This window comes from Rattus norvegicus, chromosome 5, assembly GCF_036323735.1.
Source record: "Rattus norvegicus strain BN/NHsdMcwi chromosome 5, GRCr8, whole genome shotgun sequence".
Lineage (NCBI taxonomy): Eukaryota > Metazoa > Chordata > Mammalia > Rodentia > Muridae > Rattus > Rattus norvegicus.
Window position 1 is genome coordinate 114,010,770 of NC_086023.1, and position 27,989 is coordinate 114,038,758.

Here is a 27,989-nt window from a genome sequence, read left to right on the forward strand (position 1 = left end):
TTTCACTTAACTCAAATGTACTGCCAAGCTAGGAGAGAATTTTAGTTTAGTTTTTGGTTGAAGGTTCTCATTTCCATGATCAGACATCAGAAACATGGTCCTAAGATCATGGTCTATGACTAAGATCTCCAGCTACAAAATTTGCACAACACTATTGGGAGGAATCTGTGATTTGCAGTATCATCCTGTTTAAAGATGACTATGTACTGACGTATGCTACTAAAAAAACCCATATCAATATGTCCTTACTGTAGAACAAGCCCTCTGTGTGGATTACTTCCTTCTATCTTGCACAGTCCTCGGAAGCAGATATTATTATTCCTGTTTTATAGAACAGGACCCTGAGCTACTTGTGAAAGATCATGTAGATAAAAATGAACAATCTCCAGTTACTAACAACTTCATCCACAGGTTGAGTTTTCAATAAATTTTAAGTGCTCCATAAAAACCATGAAATTAAGATACTCTTAATTGTATATTGACCTCTTGATTTATCTACAGATATTTGATATCTAAATTCGGGTAACTATACTGACATTCCCTGGTTATCATTACTTAATGCTGAGAACACTCAGAATCCTTCTAGTTTTCTGAGACCTACAGTTATTATTGCTATTGACAGTCACTCTACCATGTAGCATCATTCTTCTACCAATCCATAATGGAGGATCCACTGACAACCTCTCCCTTTCCCTTGCTCCCTCTCTCCCTCCTGCCTACTTTCTTCCCCTTCTATCCTTCCTACCTGAGGAAACCACAATTGTGCTCTTAATTTCTATGAGAACCACTATTTTAGATTCTATGTATGAGTGAATTTCTTTCAACCTGGCTGCTTTCACTTAATGTATTCCATTTCCTTCCATAATCTAATTAACTATCACATTTCCTCTGTCTCCATTGACTTGTATACCCCTCAGCACCTTAAAATTCAGAACACTTCTTTATTAAATGTAATATCCTGATATTTCCTTCCTGAGGTTCAGCCTTGTTTATTTGTCAAGATACTGAGCACATACAACATTCACAATATTGGGCTAAGACCCTGTATAACATTTCTCGATGTGAAATGGATTCTGATTTTACAACAAAGATCCAAACTGTATGTTCAACATAGTGTGAGTTATACAAAGTTTTTCTTAATAATACAACTATCTGACCTTTATTTATTAAAAGAGCCAATTCACAAGAATAAATGTATTAATAGATTGAAGTCATCTAATAATTAGAAGATAGATCACAGGTATTCTGTAAGGATGCTATTCTTTAAAACATTCTAAAGTACACTGAAATGTTCACAAGAGGAAAGAACAAAAATAATTAATATAATTCTACAATAAGTTTATACGTCTGGTGAACAGCTTCAATCCATTTCCTTTAACAGTCGAGCAAATATGATCAAAACACACGTATATAGAAAACTTTGCCCAACAAATGCTTTAAAACATAACTGTGTAACCCAAGCCATCCAAGTCCCACTAGTCCTGACTGGTCCCACTATACTTTGGGGACTTTCTTGTTAAAACAAATACTCCCTGATCACCAGAACTTCTGTTCTTCAGCCTGAAACTCATGAGGATATTGGCAGCCTGAGAATCATTCTGAGCCTCACATGACTGCCTATCATTCTGCAAGCTCTTTTGGTGTAGCTGCAAGAAGGAGAGAACTGAAAGGAAGCCCAGACCCAGCATGTCTTGCACTCTGTAGGCAACAGAGCAGCTCTGGTGTCCTATTGTTCCTGGAGAAGTTCCCGAGAAATATACACACGAGAAGGAAGAAGGAAGGGGTGAAAGTTGGTATTAATTAACTTTCTGCCTTAGAAACCATAGCAGAGAAGCCTGCCACATCTCTACATGCACCACAGAGTGAAATCACAATATTAACATCCCTTTACCCTAGATGGCAAGGATAGTGTCCCTTCCCAGATTAGAGTTGATCTCACTGTTTGCTTTACTCATTTTTTCATCCCTGATGGGCACTGGTGAGATTCTAAACAAAAAATTCTGAAAGGGTCTTTCTTGAGCATTAAACACAACATCCCCCCGACAGTTTTTCAAGGGAATTGTAGATGACTTCTATCCCTAACAAGAGGAAAGAAAGGCAAGCAGTGCCATCTTGTTCCATCAGTGGACATTTTAGTTACTGTATTTTCACCAATATGATGTCTATGTGGAAGAAAAATCAGACTATTCCAACTACCTATAAGAATATTTAATAAACAGCAGATACATTCCTAAACGCTCAATATTCACTGTCTCTTCTCGATTGTCTTAGCCAAGTCATGAGTTAACTTATATCAAGAACTTGTTTCTAGTAACAAAAACTTCAGGATACTTAAAAAGTGTTCTATATCTTCATCTGACTAGAAGAAGACTGGACCCCATGCAGCTAGGCAGAAGGTCTTAAAGCCCACATCCACAGGGACATACCTATTCCAACAAGGCTACATCTCCAAATAATACCAAATAGTGCCACTCCCTAGGCCAAGCATATTCAAACCAACACATTAGGAGTGTTGACTAACTTGTTCCTGCACAGTTCTTGTACTGCAAACCACAGGTTCTGTAAGTGCAAAATTCAGAGAATTTTAAGGCCACAGTTTCTAAGAGAATGGACTAAACTTTTTACTAGACTTCCTTAGTGGCTGAACTATATAACATCAGGGAAAAATGTACTCAATTCTCCATTTTAATAGGATAAATGCTTAGCTAATTCAAATACAAATTGTGTAGGCTTTCCAATGATAACTTATAACATTTTTCCTTATAGATCACACAAAAAGAAAATATAGAGAGTATAAAATGCCTCTAAGCCAACATTTTCATAAATATCTTTGGCTGTGACAATTTCTCAAGTCTAACTTACTCTAGTGATATATTTTAGTCTGTTTATTGTCGACAAAGAAGACAAATAGTTAGAAAAACATTTTAGCACCCCACCATAAAGCATGTATGACCTCTTCTTCAGACAAGAAACCTGGGTTAGGACTTTGAATACTGATTTGGAAACAAGTTTTAAAAGAATTCACTCCGAGCAGCAGGTTTTCATCTCCTATGACATGAGATGATCAATGACCACATTAACCACTAATCTAAGGCATAAAACATGCATGAGGCATTAGCATGGAAATCTAACACGTTCCCCACCCCAGGTGGTACTAGATTTCGAATCTGTTGTCCCATCTAATAGGAATAAACTTAAATAGCTTATTTAGAGGTTCATTTACAAAGTTAATAATTAGAGTGATTTACTCAATAGGCAGGGGAGGAGGAAGAGAGACAGATGGATGGCGATTAAAATGAGAAAAACAGTAAAAGTCACCTCACAAAAGCGAAACGTAACTTCTGGTATGATGTTTTTGTTTATAGTTATAGTATTTTGAGTGTGAATCAGGTTAAGGGGAAAATGAAAGAGAGAGAGAGAGAGAGAGAGAGAGAGAGAGAGAGAGAGAGAGAGAAAGACTGGTTTAGGACATACTGTAGAGTGGGTTCAATTTTCCAAACCACCTTTTCTACCCCTTTAACACTGGAATCATAGCCTCTGCTCCACATAGATTTAAGTGAGGAATCCAAAAAGTTCGCCAGTGCCTGGACATGGAGGGTATCTAATTATTAGGGATTCCTTAGTGGATTCACCACAAAAGTGATGATATACAAACACATATTCTTCCTCCAAACTCTATGTAACAGCAATTGAACTGGTCACAAATTTTGATGGTGTTCTATTTGCCCTTACACTCAGATGGGAAACCCTTCAAATGAGTTGTATAATTTAGTACAAGGTGCTATACCAAACAGATGATGGCCTGCTAATTAGCAGTCAACAAATATGTAGTCTGTCGATCTTCTCTCCAATGACTCATGTCTTGCTTTCCTATTCACAACACCTCGCTCCAAGTTTATCCTTAAATTTGAAATATTCAGGCCAATAGTTCAAAAAACAAGCCCTTTGAATAATATTTTCAATTATAAGGTGGCTAATATTTTTAAGAAATTAACTCATACCTCCTAATAATGACAAATTTATCTTCATAATGATCCAACTTCAAATGTTCAATTCTGAATCACCTTGGATTGAGTACTAGGGCATGGCATCATGAAAAGACCCAGATCATTTAGTCACTAAGTCTTCTCTTACACTATAAAGGACCATGAATATTCATGTGTGTTTCAGTTAAATTAATGATCACATGTGTGGATTACATACATCACAATGCTATACCCAACCATTCCTCTAAACAGCTACCCCAAAACCACCCTCAAACACATTGACATGTCTAATAGATGGTTTCTCCCAAGAGGAAACCCCAAAGGAAGAGGGCTGTGTCAGCACTGCAAACAAACCCAGGACTTCAAATTGAAATTCTAGGGTCTCAAGGAAAAACACAAAGTAGAATTGAAGAAGGTGACGGTGTCGTCTGGGTACCAAGTGTGGATTGTTTTTAACTCTTTGAACATGTCTTTAGATGTGTCTATTATTATGTTACATATTCTAAAAATTAGCAATTAACAGGACTGAAAAATAAAGGACAGAAAATGTTAATTAAACTTCAGTTCTCTTTCTAGGGATCCGAAGATTGGGGGGCTGGGAGATGTTGCTGCAGAGAATTGTTTGACAGAGATACTGTCTTAGGTATTTCTATGCCCGTCTTTATTAAATAAAATATGACCTTTCTTATGTCAAATATGACCCTTGACAAATGTGGCACACCTAAAGCATTTTCTGGGATGAGAAAGTCATCTTATAAGAGAAATTAAGGTCAGAATATCTGCTTGTAGAGAGTTCTGAACAAAAGGCATAAGCTCCTTGACCCACAGTGATTCTTTAACTCTTGTTTCTGCCCTAACAGGAAGGTGGTAGGAGTGAAAGGGCTTCACTGAGCACTGCCTCTGCAGAAAGCACCTCCTGACTGAGGTACACAGAGAAGTACCCTTAACTGCAGCAACATTCCTCCATGAGCTGGCTCTTGCCTAGTCTCCTTCTTCTGGCCACTCGTTACCTCCTACACTTTCTTCTGCTTAAAATATCTCTCTTCTACCTGCCTAACTGCATCTCATCTCTAAGCCAAGTGAGGCACTACCTGAGAAAGTCAGGGCTTCCTATTTTAAGCTCCCAAAATGCCTCATGTCTTTCCACAAATACTGCTGAGACCATATAATTTATCATCCAAATCAACACACAGTTGAACATAAAAGACAACACTAATAATAACCCTGGTGGGTGATAGGCATCGTGTAGTACTATCTCAAGCAAGCTGGGACAGAATATCTTCCTAATTACATTCTCTACTATATAAGTCAGACCTTTTTATTATTAATAATCATTCCATTCATTTATATCTCAAATGATACCCCACTTACCCTTCCACTAGCCCTCCATCCCATATCTTCCCTCTCCCCTACCTTTTGCCTCTATGAGAGTGCTCTGCCCCCCACCTACCTCTCCCGCCCCACTGATCCAGCATCCCCCTATACTGGGAGCATTGCTGGAGGCAAGGTTATCCTCTGTTATGTATTTATCTGGAGCCATGGCTCCCTCGAGGTACACTTCTTGTTTGGTGGTCTAGACTCTAGAACTGAGTAGTCAGACCAGACTTTGTTGTTCTTCTAATGGGGTTGCAATCCCCCTCTACTCCTCTAATCCTCCCACCACCTCAGTCTGATTGTTAGCTCCAAGCATCCACATCTGCATTGGTCAGTTGCTGGCTAGACTCCCTCAGGACCCACTACACTAGGTTCCTGTCAGCAAGCACCTCTTGCTCATGGCAACAGTGGTGGGTTTGGTGTCTGCAGACATAATGGATCCCTAGGTGGGGCAGTCTCTGCTTCACCCTTCCTTCAGTCTCTGCTCCATTTTTTGTCCCTGTCCTTCCTTTGCACAGGAACATTTCTGGGTTAAAAACTTTGAGATGGGTGGGTGGCCCCATCCCTCAACTAGGGGCCATGCCTATCTGTTGGAGGAGGTCTCTTTAGGATCTCTCTCCCCCTTCTCTGTGTATTTCAGCTAAAGTCATCCCCATTGGGTCCTGGGAGCCTCACATTTCCCTGGTGTCTGGGACCCTCCGGTGGCTATCCCCAGTTCCTCCTCCCCACTGTTACACATTTTTGTTCGATTTCCTGACCCTCTATACTTTTCTCACATCTTCTCCATATCCTGATGCTGCCACTCTTATTTCTTCCCCCTCCTTTCTCCCTCTCAGTTTCCCCTGTCCCTCCACCTCCCACAATCGTCCTATCCCCCCCAAAATGCAGGACTGAACCATACACACCCTGGTCTTCCTTATTTCTAAGCTCCATATGTTCTGTGGGTTGTATTATGGGTACCATGGACTTTTGGGCTAATGTCCACTTATACTAAGTACATACCATATGTATTCTTTTCTGTCTGGGTTATCTCACTCAGGATATTTTCTAGTTCAATCCATTTGCCTGCAAATTTCATGAAGTCGTTGGTTTTAATAGCTGCGTAGTACTCCATTATGTATATGAACCACATTTTCTGTATCCATTCTTCTGTTGAGTGATATTTAGCCTGTCTATTTTCCATACTATACTTTGGAAGTCATTGAGACAGACACTGTGCTTACCTATCTCTCTAAATTTAAAGTTTTTAACCCAGAAATGTTCCTGTCCAAAGGAAAGACATGGGACAAAAAATGGAGCAGAGACTGAAGGAAGGGCCAACCAGGGACTGCCAGACTTGGGGATCCATCCTGTCTGCAGACACCAAACCTGGACACTATTGCCTTCGCCAAGAGTTGCTTTCTGACCGTAACCTGCTGTGGCTGTTCCTTGAGAGGTTCTGCCGGCAACTGACCACTTTCTCTCCCTCACTTTCTTACACTGTTTCCCTTTCTCTCTGTCTTCTTCCTGGACACAAAGAGATGAGCAGCCTTGTTATACCGTGAGTTTTTGCCATTAAATTCTTTGCTAAAAGTCACTAAAGAACTCCCACTGCCTGAATACATTCTTTTCTTGCCACTTCTATGCTGACCTCTCACCAGTCTCCCCACACTCCACAGTGGTCATGTTAGCCCATTCTGCATGTACAAATTCATCCTGCATATGCCTGTTCCTTTACGAATTAAACTATTGAAAGCATGTCCTTTTCAAAAGGCCCCGGATGAAGTGCTACCTCCTCCAGAGGTAGGTGAACGGCCAAGAGAACTATATGTAACAAAAGTAAGTCTTATTGTCATAATTAATAGGTATTAAATTCTGTCTTGCTACAGGGCTAAAGCATCAGAACCAAATGACTATGGACTGAAATTGTACATTGAAAAAATAAAATTAAATTAAAAAAAAAACTTTCCACCATCTAAGTTGCTTGCCTTAGGTATTTTGTCATAGCAGCGGAAGGCTGACTAACACATGAGTGACACTGTGTCAGAAAACTGAGATCCCAAACGTCACACCATTACAGTCATTCTACTTTATCTTCCTATAAGAAAATACAGTCTCAAAATCCTTGCTCCCTGGGAGTTTCTTAAGATCCCTCTGAGAAATAAAGTTTCTCTGAAGTCTTCCTATTACACAGTGTTCCTAATGTGCGAGGAAATGGAGAGTGGAAGGCAACGGCAGTGAAATCTGTGCTCTGGGGGAGTTCTCACTCACTGCTGCTCAAAGAGTCTGAACGACTCACGAACCAACATTATTAAGGCAGCATTTGCGTTTCCCAAAGCATCATTTGAGGTACTCTGAGGACATCCAAACGTATGCATCTTCTCTCTTACCTCCAGAGAGTTCAAACTCTAGATGAAAGCAGGGACTAAGCATTAAATAGCATAAGATTTAAATCACGGTAACATCAGAGACACTCCTTGAGTAACATATGATCAATTCCCACATGACTGGGGTATTTTTTAACCTGCTATAGGAGGTCAGGAAAGAAACAATCTCTAAAGAGGAAAGACGTAGAAGCAGGCAAATTGAGTCTTTAACAACAACCACTATGTCATATACTCTGCTGTGCACTGGTATCTTGCAAGTTAGAAACAGTGTTATACCCATCAAGCCTAGCATCGAGAGGAGAATATGTACACTGGAACAAGAACTTGGACAGCACAAAAGGCACCAGAGAGAAATGCCCAGGAACTTTGTATCCTGACGGGGGCATCCAGCGACCCACCTGCTCTGTTGGAGTAACCCCATACATGCCCATCCAGCAAGGAGATTGCCCAGATTGAGTTGGTATAAAAAGTAAAATAAAGAGTCGTCCATTGTAGTACTCTTCTCATTGCTTTGACAAAGTGCCTGGCAAGAACAATTGAAGTGACAAAAGGCTTCTTATGGCTCATGGTTTCAGAGGGCACAGCGTCTCCAGACACAGAAACTGTAGTAGAGTAGGAAATCACTATGGAAACATGTAGCCGACAAGGAGGAACAAACCATAGACTGGATGAGACACTCTCTCCTCAGTAAGGCTCCAAGTCCTCAATGCCCCCATAATTCTCAACAATAGGACCACCAGCGAGGAAATCAAGTGTTCAAACCACACAAGCCCATGGGAGAACATTGCAGACTTAAACCATAATACTCATACAGAGAGAAAAAAGGGAGAGAAGGCTCCAAAAGGAACATTTTTCATGGGGAAAAATAAGATAGCAATTAGATAAATACAAATGAAGCCAAAATCAACCAACATTTTAGAATGCTTGGCAGAGTTGGGGTCAGTTTGAAAACAGAAAGAAAAAGAACAAACCTCTAAATAGGAAATATTTAGATATCAGATTGAAAAGAGAAAAGATTCTTTGAGTTGATGTCTTGCAACAGGATCCCAGGATATAAACAAAACAAATACAGCCCCATGAATGTATTGGGCAAAGGAATAGTGTGTGTGTATCTCTCTCTCTCTCTCTCTCTCTCTCTCTCTCTCTCTCTCTCTCTCTCTCTCTGTGTGTGTGTGTGTGTGTCTGTGTGTGTGCGTGTGTACATGTGTGCATGCCCAGGCATGCCCCCACACGGATGTGCGTAGAGCCAAGAAAATATTCAAAATAAATGCTATGTAAAATTACATATACCCTGATGCACAAATGCACATGAGCAAATCACCATGTGCCAGAGCACAATCTAACCCTAATTCATATTAGCCAGTGATTTCAAAATTAGAGTTGTTTTCATGTCTGTTCACCTCTGTTACAACTTTCTTTCCAGGCTCTGCCGGAGGTAGGACAGGCCACTGAGAAATATGAAGGGTATATAGCAAAGATAAAATGACTCTTCTTCTTAGACCTAAACTAAGCTCATAAAATGCACTTGTCAGAAGGGCAGAAAACATTTGTCTAGTTTCATTTAAAAGTGTACAATGCTTACTAAGGAAAAGATTGTGTTTTGTAAAAAGACATAAGTTTTGATAGGAAACATCTGGAACAAATTGATGATCTATTAACACGTGCACACATGTATAAAGATGTATGAAAGGTAACTGTGCCTTCCCTGTCTTCATCAGTGGATCAATAAAATTATAGATCAGGAGACAGTAGCACAGAGTGACTGTGTACATGGCCTCTGAGGTCCACCTGCCTGGCATTTAGTCCTTGCTCTTCAGCCTATGGAGTGCCATCCAATCTCTATGACAAATACCTTCATCTCCCCAAGCTGCAGCTATCAGTTCTATAGAGCTTTTAAAAAAATGGCCCACTATGTGATGGCCATCCTGCTAATTTGGGAAGTGCTTAGCTTCTGAGCTGATGTATCATGAGAGTTCCCCAGTGGTCTCAGAGATGTTACACATGCACCAGAATCAGTGCCAAGATACAGAAGACATTTGAAGGCATGTAATCGATTACAAAGGCTCACTTGTCTTTTTGATCTCAGTCAACTTAACTTTTGGCATCTCTATAAGTAAATCTTCTTTTTTTTAAAATAAAAATCCAAATCCTTTAGATTTGCTGAAAGTGAAGAGTGTCCTGATGTACTTGTAGAGTTGGATAAGATGGCCGTGACTTATATGAACTAATTGAGGGGCTGGGGATTTAGCTCAGTGGTAGAGCGCTTACCTAGGAAGCGCAAGGCCCTGGGTTCGGTCCCCAGCTCCAGCTCCGAAAAAAAGAACCAAAAAAAAAAAAAAAAAAAAAGAACTAATTGATTTCTAACACACAACCAAGTATGTTTCAAACTTCTCTTTCTTAGGCTTGACCACACCTATTTCTCTTCCATCCTTCTTTCTTCTCTCTTTTGATTTTGGGAAAATCATTTGAAAAATCATTGTAAGCTTCTGAGTGCTTATACTAAATGCCTATATGCACCCACGCACGTATGAACTTATGCACATATACCTGTCTGCTTCAAAAAATGAATATAAACAAAAGTAAGCACAAAAGCAGTAACCCAGAGCCTGCAGCATTTGAAGCTAGACTGGAAAATATCAGAAATTTCAGAGAGAGGAGAAAGCCCCAATGATGAACCTGCAGAAATGTGCAAACGCATCGCCAACTTCTGTTTGAAATCTTTTCTTTTGCTCATCTGAAGTATGAGTCTTCCTTACAATGCTAGGAGGCACAGGTTTGGGACAACATGGTTAAACATGCTCACATTTCCATGCCTGACCTTTTTGTTTCTTATTCTGGAAAAGGCAAACTACTTTTCCATTGTGGATGATTAAAATGGAGGGGGATTTGAATCTTCTGGGACAAGGAAATATTTTTAAAATCCCAAAATGAATGATAATTCTTTTAAACTGAGATTACATTTAAAAAATAATGGTGGCTTTTGTTCTACAGATGAAGCCAAAGGTCTGACCCTCCAACCCACCCTCGTAGCCAGTTTCACTGTCTTTATTTTTGCTTTCAAATAAAACCTTGCAGACCTAAGAGTCTCTTTTCTGGCTTGGGTTTATTAAACCCTGGTATGATTCCTCCAGGGTTGAAGAGCCTCGTGCTAAACTGCTTACCAAAGGTTTACAAATAGAAATGGCTCTCAGGGGAATTTTTTTCTGCCCAGTTAGTTTTGTTACTTCTGTCTCTGAAGTCTGAGGTTATTGAGATAAAACTGATTAGAAACGCCAAGCCTTTCTAACTTCTAACACCAAGTGGGTCAGAAACAGAAACTAGAGGGCTTGGAGCACTTTCTGCTTTTATGTTATTAAAAGACTTACTCTGGTAAGTGAAAGCCTTGTTTATCCAATACCGGTGCTCAGAGAACATGGGCTCCAAGCAGCTTTTCTTTCTTCCCCCAGCACAACACTCAGAGCACAAATTCTTCTTCAAATTCTGGATTAAACTGTGGTAGGTTACTCATTGACTCAACAGCAAAGTGCTCCTGGCAATTGCAAAAAGAATTAATGACAAATAAAGACACCGATCTAACAAGGACAATGAAGCAAAAATAAAATTTGAAAAAAAGAAAAAAGAAAGCTCTCTGCTGATGGTTTCACAGAGCCTGTTTACTCACAATATCAGTTCACTCTTAAGGTTCTCTTGGAGTGATGAGGCATTGCAATCGACTAGTCCAAAATGTTTATTTTGGGGGTGATGGCTCAGCACATAAGGGACCATACTGTTCTTCCAGAAGACCTCAGTTTGATTCCCAGAACCCAGGTTAGACAATCAAAATGGCCATAACTCTAGCTTCAGGGAATATCGCACCTTCTTCTGACAAGCCTAAGCACCTGCACAGACCCACATCCATACACACAATTAAAATTAGAACTCAATCTTTACATACATGTATTCATCCCCTTTTCCCAGCAATGGGAAGCACAGAGTTTATGTAACTGATTCCTACATCGGAGTGGGTTGTACCCTAAATATTGTGTATGAAGTGGTCACAGCTCAGGACACATTTCTTTTGTGGAAACAGTTATTTCTGAAACAAGTACACAAAAGGTCAGCCTTACAAACCACTGTGTCCATTCTGCATCTCTAACCTCCCTGAGTGGTACTACCATTTAGGCTTTAAACAATTCTACCAACAGAAATCACGACTTCTGAGGCAGCCCATTTCTTTTGTTGGATAACTCTTTCTGTACATTGGCCAAGGCCTGCTCACACTGAGCCACAATCTGCCTGCACCTACTACCTGGCAGGCCTTTTCACTGTGGCCCAGGGAGCTCTGGTGCTCCTTTGTCCTCACAGTAAACATGCCCACTTCCTTGAATTATCTCTGCTAATGTGGATTATGGCCCCAGACCCCCTGAATATGCTCCATTTCATTTTAATGTCATTTGTGTAATGTGATGTACACAGCTGGAGAAGATCAGGCCTTCGAGCCTCGCACAGTAGGTAGCTGATTACCCATGGCCTGGACAGTGTGACTTTATTCCATTTTGCTGGATACTAAGTCATTGGAAGCCACAAACAGCTGTCCATGGAACTTATTTGGGTTAGAAAAGTCTCATCGTTTATGATGTGTGGCAATGTGCCTAATGAGAGGAACGATTTTTTTTTCAACCAGAAAAGGTGAGAACTAAATATATCAGCCACTTCAATATCTAGAAATGGAGCCAAGCAAACAGCCTCTGCATGGTGTGTCTTTTCAGGAAGAATTATTACATAGCACAGTATCAAATTGTACGTTTGTCTGTCATTCTGAAGAAGACTTAAAAGAATATCTCGTCTATAGCAAGGCCAAAGCTGCTTCTTCCAATATCCATCAGGGTTCCAATCTCTGAAGGGGGAAAGGGAAGAAAAGTGAGAAATATTTATAAAAAACTCTCTGGAAGGGAAGGAACCAATTTTCCAAAACACCATAGAGAACAAGAGTCAGGCAGACATTATGAAAAATCCAGCGTCTAAAATAAATGACCATCAAGTGCAAAGCAGTGCCCCAGGAGGCCTGGTGTCTCCTTAGATGCACAGAAGCAAAAACGAAATGGAACATTCCATTCATTGAGACCTAGCATCCCAATACACATACTCTAGGAACATGTGCAAAGATGATAGATCTTAGAACTGTCATTTGGTTTATTACAGAAGTTTCTTGCTTTGGCTGATCCTGACAAGAAATATCATCTTAAAGAGGCATGAACACTAGCAGCTAAACCAGGGTCTCAGCGACAACCATAGCAACATAAGCAGGAACCTCAGAAACTATTCCTCTTTGACAGGACTTCTCTTTTATTGGATATTTTCTTTATTTGTATTTCAAATGTTAACCGCTTTCTCCATTTCCCCTCCAGCAATCCCCTACCCCATCCCTCCTCACCCTGCTTCTATAATGGTGCTCCCCCACCCACCCACACACTCTCGCTCTACTGTCTGCCCTGGCATTCCCCTACACTGGAGAATCAAGCCTTCACAGGACCAAGGACCTCTCCTCTCCTTGAGACATCCTCTGCTACTCAGGCAGCTGGAGCCATTGGTCTCAAAATGTATCTCTTTTGTTGGGTGCTTTGGCACTGGGAGCTCTCAGATGTCTGGCTGGTTGATATTGCTGTTCTTCCTATGGGGTTGCAAACTCCTTCAGCTCCTCCAGTCCTTTCTCAAACTCCTCCATTGGTGACCCCATTCTCAGTACAATGGTTTGTGGGGAGCATCTGCCTCTGTTTATGACAGGGTCTGGCAGAGCCCTTCAGGTAACAGCTGTCAGCAGGCACTTCTTGGCATCTGTAATAGTGTCTGGGTTTGGTGGCTGGATGTATATGGGCTGGATCTCCAGGTGGGACAGCCTCTGGATGGCCTTTCCTTCAGTGTCTGCCCTACATTTGGTCTCTGTGCTTCCTACTATGAGAATTTTGTCCCCCCTTCCAAGATGAACTGAAGGATCCACAGTTTGGAATTCAATCTTCTTGAGCTTCATGTGGTCTGTGAATTGTATCTTGAGTAATCTGAGCTTTGGGGCTAATATCCATTTATCAGTGAGTGCATATCATGTGTGTTCTTTTGTAATTGGGTTACCTCACTCAGGATGATTTTTCTAGTTCCATCCATTTGCCTATGAAGTTCATGAAGTCATTGATTTTAATAGATGAGTAGCAATCCATTGTGTAAATGTACCACATTTTCTATTCCTCTGCTAAAGGACATCTGGGTTCTTTCCAGCTTCTGGCTATTATGAATAAGGTTGCTATGAACATAGTGGAGCATGTGTCCTTGTTATATGTTGGAGCATCATGTGGGTATATACTGAGGAGTGGTATAGTTACATCCACAGGTAGTGCAATGTCCAATTTTCTGAGGAACCTCCAGACTGATTTCCAGAGTGGTTGTACCAGTTTACAATCCCACTAACAATAGAGGAGTCTTCCTCTTTCTCCACATTCTTGCCAGCATCTGCTGATGCTGGAGTTTTTTATGTTAGCCATTCTGACTGGCTTCAGGTGGAATCTCAGGGTTGTTTTGATTTGCATTTCCTTGATAACTAAGGATGCTGAACATTTCTTTAGGTACTTCTCAGACATGTGATATTCCTCAGCTGAGAATTCTTTGTTCAGCGCTATACCCCATTTTTTAATAGGGTTATTTGGTTCTCTGGAATATAACTTCTTGAATTCTTCGTATATATTAGGTATTAGCCCTCTATCAGATGTAGGATTGGTAAAGATCTTTTCCCAATCTGTTGGTTGCCATTTTGTCCTAATGACAGTGTCCTTTGCCTTACAGAAGCTTTGCAGTTTTATGAGATCCCATTTGTCAATTCTTGATCTTAGACTATATTCCATTGTTGTTCTATTCAGGAAATATTCCCCTGTGCCCAAGTGTTCAAGGCTCTTTGGCACTTTCTCTTCTATTAGTTTCATTATATCTGGTTTTTGGGGAAGTCCTTTATTCACTCAGACTTGAGCTTTGTACAAAGCAATAAGAATGAATCGATTTCCATTCTTCTACATGCTGACCTCCAGTTAAACCAGCACCATTTGTTGAAAATGCTGTCTTTTTCCACTGGATGATTTTAGCTCCTTTATCAAAGATCAAGTAACCATAAGTGCGTGGATTCATTCCATTGATCTACCTGCCTGTCTCTGTACCAATACCAAACAGTTTGTATCAATATTGTTCTGTAATACAACTTGAGCTTAGAGATGATGGTGTTGAATTTTGTCAAATGCTTCCTCAGCATCTAATGAGATGATCATACAGTTTTTTTTCTTTAAGTTTGTTTGAATAGTGTATTACATTGATGGATTTCCATATATTGAACCATGCTTGCATCCCTGGGAGGAAGCCTGCATTCATCATGATGGATGAGAATTTTGATGTGTTCTTGGATTCAGTTTGCAAGGATTTTATTGAGTATGTTTGCATTGATATTTATAAGGCAAAATGGTCTGAAGATCTTTCTTTGTTGGATCTTTGTGTGGTTTAGGTATAAGCAGGTATAAGCATATTTGTAGCTTCATAAAACAAATTGGGTAGTGTTCCTTCTGTTTCTACTTTGTGAAATAGTTTGAAGAATATTGGTATTAGGTCTTCCTTGAACGTCTGATAGAATTCCGCACTAAACCCATCTAGTCCTGGGTTTGTTTGTTTTTTTTGTTTTTTGTTTTTTGTTTTTTTTTTGTTTTTTTTTTGTTTTTTTTTTTTTGTTGAGAGACTTTTAATGACTGCTTGTATTTCTTTAGTAGTTCTAGGACGTTTTAGGTGGTTTATCTGATCCTGATTTAACTTTGGTACCTGGTATCTAATGAAAATGAAAGCACAGTATACCAAAACTTATGGCACACAATAAAAGCAATGCTAAAAGGAAAACTCACAGCTCTGAGTGCCTCCAAAAAGAAACTGGAGAGAATATACACTAGCAGCTTGACAGCACATCTCAAAACTCAAGAGCAAAAAGAAGCAAATATGCCCAAGAGGAGTAGACAGCAGGAAGTAATCAAACTCAGGCCTGGAATCAACCAAGTAGAAACAAAAAGATCTATACAAAGAATCAACAAAACCAGGAGCTGGTTCTTTGAGGAAAAACAACAAGATAGATAAACCCTTTCTATACTAACCAGAGGACACAGAGGCAGTATCAAACTTAATAAAATCAGAAATGAAAGTGGAGATATAACAACAGAAACTGAGGAAATTAAAAAAAATTATCAGTTCCTACTACAAAACCTATACTCTGGAAAATCTGGATGAAATGGACAATTTTTTGCTAGGACTTCTTACACATCTGCAGCAAGAGCTAAAAGCATGATGTGAGGCCACTCCTGTATACATGTATAAGCCAGCTCCAGTTTCCCTGCTATGAGCCCTTAAAGCCTTCTTGGCTGTCTGATTATCCTCTGTATGGTGAATTACTTTTTTAGTCATACACTTACTAAGAAATTGTAACTCTGATAAGCAATGACAAAATTTAGCCTAAGCTTTGGAATTTAAAAAAATGTTATATCTTATTTTTCTTGTTCTTTTAATTGTTTAAAATGGCACACTACTTAGAAAAGTATGTAAAATATATAGTTAAATAATTTTAAAGTAAATGTCACTACTCATATTTCATCATTTAATTTTATTATTGTTACTTTGTTTTTATCACTTAGAGTTCTGCCTTTGACTTTCTTGAGTATATTAGTCTTAGTTACATTAACTTTTTGATAAGTCTACATGGTTTAATTTTCATCAGATTCTTTCTGTGTACCAGATCATTTTTTTAGGATGTGATGGACATAGTACTTTTCGGAAATAATCTTAAGCCTTCGATGATGTTCTCCATTTGTGAAAAATGTTTCTGTTGTTTAACCTAGGAATCTTGAGCCACAAGAAATCATCTCTTCACCTGCTAACAGTGGATTGTGCTTGCAGGGGCTTCCCACATAACTTAAGGCTTGCTGATTGAGTTCCAAATCACCCTTACTCTTGAGGTATGACCTCTCCAAAGCATGGTACCTGGATCCTACTTTTGACAGACCATGCAATCTTGTATCGTTGTCCCACAAGGGTGTCAAAATGAATACTCAGAGCTAAAGACATTGTTTAGCAGTTAAAAGTGCTTACTACTCTAGGAGCAGAATCAGGTTGAGTTCCAGGCAGCCATACCGGATATTTCACAACCATGTGTAACTCTAGCTCCAGGACATCTGATGCCCTCTGCCAACAAGATTCCCTGCATGAATGTGGTGTGCATAATCTCATGCAAGCATACAAATATACATTTAAATATAAGGTTAAATAAAATACTTTAAAGCATTGAACCAATGTTAAGCCTTTTAATCAATACTCAGAAAATACCTGAATGTGGGTATTATATATCTGTCTCCATAGGTCTTGGCTCTTGGCTCCATAAATACACTTTCAGGTCTTCTAAATATTCATATTTGCTTATATACTAAATAACCATGCTTCCATTAGCAATAGAAGACCTAGACATTGTAATATACCACATAGCCTAGATGTTCAGTAGTTTATAGTTTCTAGGCTTATGTACATACACTTTATGATACTCATACAAACCTTATCCATGTATTAAGTCATATATGGTATGCTGCACATGCTTGATTTAATATTGCCCAGCTATTTCTGTTACCTTTGCTTAGAATGTTGGTTAGAATTATCTATTACTCTACTCTTATTAGTGTTTATTTAATTATTCATAATAAATTAACCCAGAACTAAGTAGAATCATTGCTGCATCTATGCTTCTTGGGATATTTATCCCTTCCAACTTATAATTATTTTAAAACATCTCATTCATGCTTTATTGGACTTTGAAGCTCTTCTGTGACAGTTCTTAACTATGTCTGATCCATCCATGAATTATGTTCATTTCCTGTATCATAGTCATGTTACCTTGGCAGAAACCATTAGAAAACAGAGTAAACCTAAATGGCTCCTTTTTGCACAAGCTAAATGCTTTTGAAATAGAACCTCTAAATTATTCTACAGCATTTAATGGGTCATCTCAGCAGAAACAGGACTACAGTTCCAAACATTAATTGTGATTAGCATTAACAAGTTTCTCCAGAGCTTGATAAGCAATGCCTTACCTTCAGAGGAAAAGAAAAATAGTATTGAGAGAACAAATGAAAGCTTGAATATCCAGGCTGCAGCATCAAAATTGATATGCATATTTCATTCAGTATTAGCACACGTGACTTAAATTGTATAGTCATTGCTCTCATTAAATTTACAAACTCCCCCTGGAGTTCATGGCAGCCATCTGGCCAAATATTGGCTTCTTACATTTGAAACTCAATTGCACTGAAGTCGCTGAGTCTCTCGATCAATTACAAAGGATTTGAGCTCTTAAGGTTTACATTGATTGGCCACCATTTTCCTAATGGAGTCATAGCCTCTGTAATGACCTATTTGACAGCAGAGGTGCTGGCTTTGGAAGGCTATATATCCCAGCTCTTCATTTACCTAAAATGCTATTTGGCAGCCCTCATGAGAGCATCGGCTACAAAATGTGATTAGAGTTAATGTAAGTGTAGCAGAATGATGTTCTCATCTCATCTCTTCTTATTGCATATGGTTGCCACATATTATTCAATAACATGGATTGCATTTTCGAAGTAACTTCAGTGTACATTTTTATTTTAGAATTCATCAAGAGCCAAAATTTATGCACTAGCATACATATCTCCAAATCTACAGGCATACTCCAAAAGGGGAGCTCATTTTCAAAGCTAATGTATATCCTTCAGAATACACTCTAGCCTTCGTAACACAAAGAATATTTAGGCGTAGCTTTTAGTGAGCCTTGGGGAAAGATAACTAAGAGTCTCTTCCTTAGTTTATAGAAGTATGTGCAGTTGAATTCAACACAAAATTCAGATTCCAGTGTCAATTAGACCACCAATGTTAGAAGAAAGACTTTTTAATCTAAGGTTTGTCTCTGTTTATAACATTGAAGTATCAATAACACTTTCCTCACTACTTGAGTATTATGATGATACTAACTTCCTATAATGCTTTTCTTAAGACAGAAATAACAAAAATAAAGCACTCAGCATAGACCAAATGAGAGCTAGAACATACAGGAAATAGACATTCACATGCGTCAAGATTCACTTTAGTAAATAAAGGACAACCACTTCAATATCTCGGTGGTTTCCAGCACTTCCCATATAATCTGGCTAATAGGAACCAAAATTAGCTACTGTGGCGGTTCTAACTCATGATATCCTGAAGTTGCCATAGGTCATCACAGAAAAAGTTCCCCAGATGCTATCGAAAAACCAAGCATCCTTAGTTCCTTAGGTGACATAAATCCAAGTTCATTTAATTGGCATGGACAACTCAAATATGGCAGATTGTATCACTCTGCACTTCTACAGCATTCTTCAAATCAAAAACACATAGACATTTTAATTACACACAACAAAACATACAAATATATCCGTATCACTATGTGTATTACTGAAATTTTGCTTACTATCTATAAACCACTACAAATATGTTAATAAAACTAAAATAATTTCTAAATAAAAAAATCCCAAAATAAAATACTTCCTAAAACTCAATTATGATCTCCATTAACTTAAATGTCATAATATCGTTGTACACTTGCCACTTCTACAGAACGGCTTACTAATAAGCAATGTTATAGTTCCATATTCAACTTAAGATACTTAAAAATTGTTAATGTTCTTGATGATCACTGTGCGTATGCATGTAAAATGTGTGTGAGAGTGAGCACAGCCATTTATTCCACAGTGCCTGTGTGGAGGTAAGTTTTAGGATAAAACTCAAGATGGCGGCAGACTTGTAGGACAGACACCTTTCCCTGCTGAGCCAGCCTACAGGGCCCTCAACTTATGTTCTGAATTTGACTTTCACCTTTAGTTGAAAAATGATTTTTTTTTTTTTTGGTTTGTGGGGGAGTGGTTGTTTGTTTTGCTGTTTGAGTTTGGGAGGGGTGGTTTTGCAAGACAGGGTTTATCTGTGTAGCCCTGGGCTACCCTGGATCTCACTTTGTAGACCAAATTGACCTCACATCATAGACATACACCTGCCTCTGCTTCGCAAGTGCTGAGTTTAAAAGTATGCGCCATCACACCAAGCTACCGGTAGTTTTAATAATCACCTGGAACATAACATTTTAGGAATTCTCTGTGAAACAATTAATGATTTGTATCAATTCAATTATTTTCAGTGGACAGAAATCGAAGTTTCTGAGTTTCTTTCCTTCCCTTTTTCTTTTAAAAGAATCTAAATGAGCTTAGTAATGAACTACCTAGAATTGCTCACTTTTTCTATCCTACCTACAAACATGTACCCTAAGCACAAGAATTTGGAGGAGCATGTAAGAATTCTGATTACCTCATTACTCTCAAAAACCTTATTACAGACAAGAGATATTATGGCATAATGTATTCTTTAATCACATAATATTGTATTTGTAGCTTCACAATTAATAAGAACCTCAACATTGACTCAGATCAGCTACCCAATCATCCAGAATCCACCTTCAATATCCGTATCGATGACAGACTCATTGCTTATGAATAAGTATATTTCAATTTAAAAGGTCTATAGTAAATAGAAAACATATTTAAAATATTTCTCTAACTTTCTATTTTAGGCAGTTCTTTTTAAAAAGAAAAGTAGAAATAAGTTCTTCTGATAAAATACATTAAACTAAATGTCCACTATTGTTTTGCAAAGGGTTTTAATTCTGGTTTTCTCCTCTCTGGGTAAATTTCTTAGTTTTCTTCTGATGTTAACTCTTTGCCTTCCATAATCTTAGTCACTACTTGTTGAATTTAGTCCCATTGTTAAAGCTCACACGAAATGCACTTTGAAACACTTGTCAGGTATTAATAATTTGGAGTACATTCATTCTCTAATATCTTAAGAGGATTGACTCAAGACACTCAACAAAACTGAAACATGTAGATACCCCAGACCATATATGTAGTATTGTAGATACACAGTTATATATTTTAAATTATTTCTGGATGACCTACCTTATCTAATACAATGCAAATATTATATGAATAATTAATATACTATATTATGTGGGTAGGTAGATATTCAATATATATGCAGGCATCATAGATCTAACTAGAAAAATGAGATATAAGACCAAAAAGTTTAAGCAATGAGATATGTAGATAGACTGAGTATCTGTGAATGGCAGGCTACAGGAAGATATGCCTATATATCACCTCATTCCTACAGTTGTGAATAGGGCATAGAAAATTCAAGTTTACTCTCTAGAATAATTTTCAAAAATGCTTGAACTTCTAACTCTTATGTACTGTATTAATTAGCTACTTAAAACACTTAATTATTTCAAAAGATAAAAAACTTTCATAAACGTTTACTATTTTTATAAATAGAAAGGACTAGGGATGTATCATAGTCAGTAAAGTGCTTGCACATAAACAAAACTCAGCCCACAGATAAAAAGCCAGACACAGTCATGTATCCCTATGATCCCAGCACTAAGGAGGCAGAGGCAGCATGATCCCTGTGCTTGCCAACCAGCCTGTCTAGCCAAAGAGAAACTGTGTAGTCAGTGAGAGACAGCTTTCAAAACATAAGGTGAAAAACAAAGCAGAATGACAACCAACATTGCCCTTTGATCTGTGATCTCTACCAGCACATGAATGAGCATCGAAACACACACACACACTAATAATAATAATAATAATAATAATAATAATAATAATAATGCATAAACAGGAAATAAAATTCTCTTTACTTGTTAAAGAAAAACAAAATGAATTTGATAGCAAAATGTCACTTACTTTTACATTTATTTTCCATAAATAATTTTAAAGCAAGGATATTGACATTACTGGTCTATTATTTGGAATGTCTTAGAAAATTCAATGATAAAAGAAAGGTACTATTTCTAAGTATTAGAGAATTTCAAAATAACTAGTTGTGACATCATTATACTTTATCTAAAAGTATCATAAAAGTGCATTGGCTGGCTTTCCTTTGTTATGGGGAAGACGTAGTTTTAAGATAGAGCTGGTCTTATTGCCTTGCAGACACTGCATCAATCTTTGATCCTCTTGCCTCAGTCTCCCAAGTGTCAGGATTCCTGGAATGTACCACCGCAGTTAGATACAAACTTGATATTAAAAATGAAATAAATGCATAAATTTAACATAGTTTTACTAAAAATTGTATTCTATACATTATAAAAGCAGAAATAGAACAAAATAGAAATTGTACATTAAGAATAGTGAAGCAAGAAGTAATTTTAAAAGACGCATATAAAACACCATTTCTTAAAAGACAAAATAAGATAAAGGAAGATCAGGCAGATAGACAGACAGAGAGAGATGACAGATGACAGACAGGTAAACAGGTAAATAGATAGAGAGATGCTAATATTATTTTTTCAAAGGAATTCTGAATGCTGCAAAGATATCTAATTCAATTAAAATCTCAGTGTTTTCTTTATGATATTAGCCAAATGGCTCTAAAATTTATTTTTAAACTAAATAAATGAAAATATTTAATAAATATTTAAATACATTTCAATATTTTGAAATTTATTTCAAAAACAAATAAATGAAAAAGCAAAATGGCATAAAATGCCAACAAGGATGTAAGAAGCAGGGAAGACTGGCCTGAACAGTGGTGAGATGACTCAAACACAAAGGTAACTTAAAATCTGTCTCACCGTGGCCTAGACTATACGTCATTCCATACATGAGGCAAGACATCAGAAACTCACCCAAATTTTTAAGAACTTCTCTTATGGCTGTGCTTTTACAAACTCTTCACAGCATTCACACACACACACACACACACACACACACACACACGTATGTGTGTGTGAAAATCAAGATAATTTTCATATGAAATAAAAGTAAGTTTAAAAGTTTCAAACCACAGAAAACTAGCAGAGACTAAAATGTTCTTACATTGGATTTGGGAATGAGAATGGCAAAAACAAAAGAAATAGCAAGATAAATAACATGCCAAAAATGAAGAAAAATTCTTCCAACCATGACAATGAAATAAAATATTTACAATAAAAAGAATGAAAGAAGAAAATATTTTAAATAATATTTAAAATAAAATATACCTGTAAAATCATTTATATTTAAATATGTCAGTACATGTTTACAAATGAAAAGTAGCCAGATAGGCATGATTGCTGGAAATCTTTATAATATAAGCTTTCTTGAAAGCAAGACTAAATAAACCCGGCTTTGGAAACCAGGTATATTACTGATAAGTTCTAGCAGTAATACTGCCCAACAAGTAGAAGCATGCAGGAATTTGTCCAAAAACAATTGGGCAATGGCTTAGTCTTTCTCAGCCCAAATTTCTCATCAATAGGATGGTGCTATCACTTAGGAGTTGTTATGAGATGGAATAAAGGTTTCAAGGTAACAATAATCTCTCATCAAATCCCTTGATATTGCAATCCATCTGTTGACAGGCTCCTTAAAATTATGTTACTGCTTTTACAAAATCCTAAAATGTGGTAAGAGGCGACCACAATAATTCACTAATACTAAGCAAGCAGTGATTGTGGACAGCAGTCTTCCCCCTTATACTTCAACCTCTTGTACTTCATGCCCCCAGCTCCACAGATAACGCAAAGGTCACCAGGGGATTAACCATCATCTCATCTGCTCCTAGCCTTTTGGGTGGATGACAGGTTATGGAACCCTTCCTTTGGAGGAACCATCTTGTGTGTTTAGCATTCCGGGTTCCACTAGGTCTTATCTGTGAGCACAAGGACCTCTATGTTTTCTAAAATAAACTCCCTATAGCTGGAGACAGGAACAAATTCCTGATATGAAACCAAATGCTGGACTTACCTGAATATGGTAACCTGTCCTCTGTGGAGACATGATGGAGTCTATCTACAGGGCTGTCACCACAGGTGCTGGCTCTGCTAAACATGAGGCTTTCAAGCAGGAGAGTTCTGGCCTTTACCCAGTATAGGTGTCATGCTTTTTGTGTGAGTGAGGTGGCCCCTGGTCACTATAAAGATTGCTGCAGGGACTCTAATCAAGAATAGCATCTACAACTGTCCACCAGCCCTAATTCTCTCCCACACCGTATAAACTAATGGTTAGTTGTTAAAATCCAGTGTGTCTGAATGGTAGGTTAGGATTACGAAGATCTCACTGGCAGATATTAAAATAAAACAGGGTCGTATGTATTCCTGGAACTGAGATAGAATCTTTTTCATAAGTTGTTTTTAGTGCCAATTATTACTTTGTTGGTAATTGTTAAATGCTTTAAAGCACAGACAGGGCATAGAATGAAAGACAGCTCTGTGAGGACAGCAAGGACAAAAATAAGGAATTGTATGAGGAAGATGCTGTGCAGAATCCACAGGATCTGGTTACTAAAAAAATAAAAATAAAAATCAATCTATCCCCCTTCTACATCTTTGAGGAAATCACACAGGACAAAGTAGCCAGAACCCTCCTATCACTAGTGTACTCCGGAGAAGTTTCATCCGAGCAAAACCAGCTGACCGTAGAGGGGGCTGGGAGGCTCTCCTGCACCTCTCTTATATGACTGTTCTGGTTCTTCATCCAGTTTTACACAGAAGGGCGGCAGCACAGAGGTCCAATTTCTCTTGTGAGAAAGCAGGACTGAGACTCAGAAGATGGCTGAACTGAACACATTGTGTGATAGTTTTTGCCGAGTAAATAATTAATACCTATTAATCCTGACGATGACATTTGCTTTTGTTATATATAGTTCTCTTGGCTGTTTACTTACCCCTGGAGGAGGTAGCACTTTACCTGGGCCTTTTATAAAGGACATGTTTTAAATAGTTTAATTTGTAAAGGGACAGGCATATGCAGGATGAATTTGTACATGCAGAAATGGGCTAACTTGGCCAGTGTAGAGTGCGGGGAGACTGGTGAGAGGTCAGCATAGAAGTGGCAACAAAAGAATGTAGTCAGGCAGAGGGAGTCCTCCAATGACTTTCGGCAAAGAAACAAGATTATCACAAAAAGGTTTAATTCCTACTCTTTAAACAAATGAGAACCTGTGAGATGTCTCTGTGAGTGGAGATGTCTGCAGCCAACCCTGATTACCTGCATTCAGTCCCTCGGACCCACATGGCGATGAGAGAACCAGCTCCCATCAAATTGTCCCCTGACCTCCACACATGCAGCATGACACGTGGAGCTATGATGCACATGTGCACACAGACTCAGATATACATACATCCACACAATGAATAAATAGGAGTTTAAAGAATGGGAAAACAGAGCCAGCAAGAGCCCAATGCATCCTGTCCTCTGACGGCTATGAAAGTCGCTGTCCTACTCACACTGAGTACATTGTCTATTTAAAATGGTTTGCTAAAATCATTGGCCAAGTCTCTCTAATTCTTCCCTTGAATCTAGTGATGAAATGTGAGATGCCTAATGAAATTACCTGAATTCTAAACTTATCTTCATCACCGATGAGCTGTGTAAAGTGGAGTCAGTTATTTGAGCTCTCATGGGTTTTGTAAGCACTGAGAAATGTACTCACTCTTGGGGTCATGAGGCCTTAATGAGATGACAGTAGAAAATGTCTAACAGAGTGCCTCAGACCTAGAATTGGATGAGCATTACCTATTGATAAATGAAAGATGGATACCAATTATAAGTTCATTTAAATCACTTTGGCCATAATTTATAGCACATCATGACATCTTTACATCTTTGACTAATACTGTCTCTTCCAGATTTGTACCTTAACAGTAAGCATTATGTGGCTGCCAAGGTGGTGCCAATTAATGAACAGGAACACTTTGTCTGCAATTAAGATGTAAGCTCATCCCAACTCTTGTCCACAAAACTATGCCATGAAATTGCTTGAGGATTGGCAAGATGGCTCAGTGGGTAAAGGCACTTGCCACCAAGCCTGACTTACTGAGCATTCTGAGTTTGATCCCTGGAGCCCTCAGCCCTCATAATAGGAGATGAGAACCAAACTTCAGGCTGTTCTCTGACTTACACACACACACATACACACACACACACACATGCACCCTATCACACACATGCATACTAAACTAACAAATAAATGTAAATTAAGAAAAATTGTAAACATAGAGAAAAATTGTACTTAGATACCAAAAAATAAAATCAAGTCATGAGATGTGGCATGTTCAAGTGAATCCTCAGTCATATCTAAAGTTGGCACTTTACTTTTAAGGTCCCCCACAATGTTTAATTTTCTCTTTGAAAGTCTTATTATAGCTCAATTAAAAACCCAACACTCCATATTTCTACTGCCCAACTTCCCCAGAGCAGAAGTGCATTAATATTCTATACAGTACACTTATTCAAAAATATGTAGTAATTGTTTCTATACTAAAGACAGAGGGCAACAAGGGAAAACTTGAAGGGATTAAAGTTAGCTCATTATAATACTGTTATACTGAAGGAGTAAACTCCAGCACTCCTGGAATTTACTTAGGCTAGATTGTGTTTTGTTTTAGTTTGGTTTGGTGTTTTGCTGAAATCAGGGACTCACCTGCATACTACTAGCATCTGGTCAAGACATGAAATGTGATTTTCAATATGTAGTACTTATATTGGCCTATCTACCAGTAATGTTGATGCTTTAAGCCACCAGAGAAAAATGACACTGGCTCCTGTGTGTCCTATGGTAAGGTGTAGGTATGGTCTGAATGTGAGTGTCCCACATAGACATTTGGTCCCAATTAGTATACTATTTAGGAGGTCGGGCCTCTCTGGGGGTCTTGGGTCATTAGGATGAAAGCCTCTAGGGTTATCTCACAATACTGCTTCCGGTCTTAATCTGCATGTTTCCTAACCCACTGAGATGTGAGAAAGTATCTCACAGCCATGAGATATGACCATCACCATGCTTTCCTGGCCATGGTAGACTGAATTTTCTTAAAGTCTTCCTTAAGTTGCTGGTGGTGAAGTATTTCAGTACAATAAGAGGAAGGGAACTAAACCAGGTAAGTTCTTACGTGCTCAGAGGGTATTGATGGTTCACATGAGACTTCAGTGCACTTTCTAAGTGCATGTTCCCAATTAGAAAAATGCAAGAACACCCAAAATGTCCAGGAAACCTTGACAATGGAAGCCTACTACTGATTTCCCCACACCCTTTTCACTGTGGTGCTGAAAGAAATAGCTTTAATGCCTATTGTAATGGTGGTATACCTTCTTATTACTAAGTGACCTTTTTTGGCAATAACTTGTGAACTCCAGAATATTGTCATGTTGGATCTAATGAGTATATCCACTGAAACCAAGCAGTCCAACCTTAATGCAAAAGAGGCAAAATTAAACATCCCATGTTGTTTTAATTGCATGTTTTACATATTTAGTAAATCCTTGAAGTAATTTAATTTCTATTAGGATAAAGTAAAATAAAGCATGAGAAATTGGTTATTGTTTCAACCTTCATCTTGGTTGTAGCCCATGGCACTGGTGAATTTGGACGTAAGTGATCCCATCCACACAGAGACCATTATATTCCAAGTGATCTGCCAAAATTCAAACGAGAAACCTTTGTAGAAAATGTGGTCCATAAAAGCAAAAGGAAGACTTACCTCCAATGTAAGTGTATGGCATACACAGAATTGTATTCAAGTTTCAGAATTGTCCACATCTTTATACCAAACTACTTGGAATTGAGAATTTTTGATGCAAAAGAAAAAAGTTATACATTTCTTTACATTTTATTTTGCTTAACATAAAATGAAAATTCAATTAAGAATTTCAATTTTAGGCGCAAGTCCTCCGAAGAGACTGTGTGCCCGCAGGTACCTGTGTTTTCCAATAAACCCTCTTGCTGATTGCATCCGAGTGGACTCGGCTCGGTCATTGGGCGCTCGGAACTCCTCCTGAGGGAAAGGTCCTCTCCGGGGGTCTTTCATTATGGGTGCTCGCCCCGGGATTTGGAGACCCTCCGCCCAGAGATCACCGACCACCCACCGGGAGGTAAGCCGGCCGGCGTTTGTCTTGTCTGTTGTGTCTTGTCCTGTGAACGGTAGATCAGTAGGCTCAGATCTGGGGACTATCCGGGCGGGCCAGAGAAGGAGCTGACGAGCTCGGACTTCTCCCCCGCAGCCCTGGAAGACGTTCCAAGGGTGGTTGGAGGAGAGGGAGATCCGGATCCGTGGTGCCTCCGTCCGTTTTCGGAGGGATCCGCACCCTTGATGACTCCGTCTGAATTTTATTGGAGTAGAGGATCCAAGACCCTCGCT

At 38.6% G+C, this 27,989-nt stretch overlaps 1 long non-coding RNA gene across 2 annotated transcripts in view; it reads right to left on the reverse strand.

Annotated features, from left to right (window-relative positions):
- LOC120102919 (uncharacterized) overlaps nt 1–27,989 on the reverse strand; it is a 125,472-nt gene that overhangs the window by 62,932 nt on the left and 34,551 nt on the right. The window contains exon 1 of one of the 2 annotated variants that reach the window (XR_005504854.2): nt 11,092–11,221. The exons of the other annotated variant lie outside the window; for it this stretch is intronic. This is a non-coding gene — a long non-coding RNA (uncharacterized LOC120102919). Of the gene's footprint in view, nt 1–11,091; nt 11,222–27,989 lie in introns of those variants that run through there. 2 annotated transcript variants of the gene reach the window in all.